The sequence below is a fragment of the Cariama cristata genome, unplaced genomic scaffold (assembly GCF_000690535.1).
Source record: "Cariama cristata isolate BGI_N322 unplaced genomic scaffold, ASM69053v1 scaffold41043, whole genome shotgun sequence".
NCBI classification, from domain to species: domain Eukaryota; kingdom Metazoa; phylum Chordata; class Aves; order Cariamiformes; family Cariamidae; genus Cariama; species Cariama cristata.
In genome coordinates this window covers 13,335-13,588 of record NW_009610860.1, presented here as the reverse complement: position 1 = coordinate 13,588, position 254 = coordinate 13,335, and the positions used below count along the sequence as shown (strand labels likewise).

The window sequence follows — 254 nt, the reverse complement described above, 5'->3', positions numbered from 1 at the left end:
CTCTAAATTGATTTCTCAAAATGAACCCCTCCTCCTATCTGGGAAGTTGGTTCCATTGCTGTCTCCAGCTCCTCTCACAAAATTTGAATTTTATCAATGTTTTTTGTGTGAGCCAGTTTGCATATTACAAAAATAATTATCATACAACATTTCAGTAATACCATTGTTAGAGGTATTTTGCTTGGCTCCTGTAAAGATTTTGGTAGTTTAGTAGTTATGCAACTGCCTGAATTGTCATTTGAGGTATGTTACTC

The 254-nt window shown here is 35.0% G+C and overlaps 1 protein-coding gene across 1 annotated transcript in view; it reads left to right on the top strand.

The window, feature by feature from the left end:
• The window catches only part of MKS1 (Meckel syndrome, type 1), a gene marked incomplete at its 5' end in the record, with an annotated part of 9,765 nt that overhangs the window by 5,689 nt on the left and 3,822 nt on the right, over nucleotides 1–254 (top strand). The gene's annotated exons all lie outside the window — the stretch shown is intronic.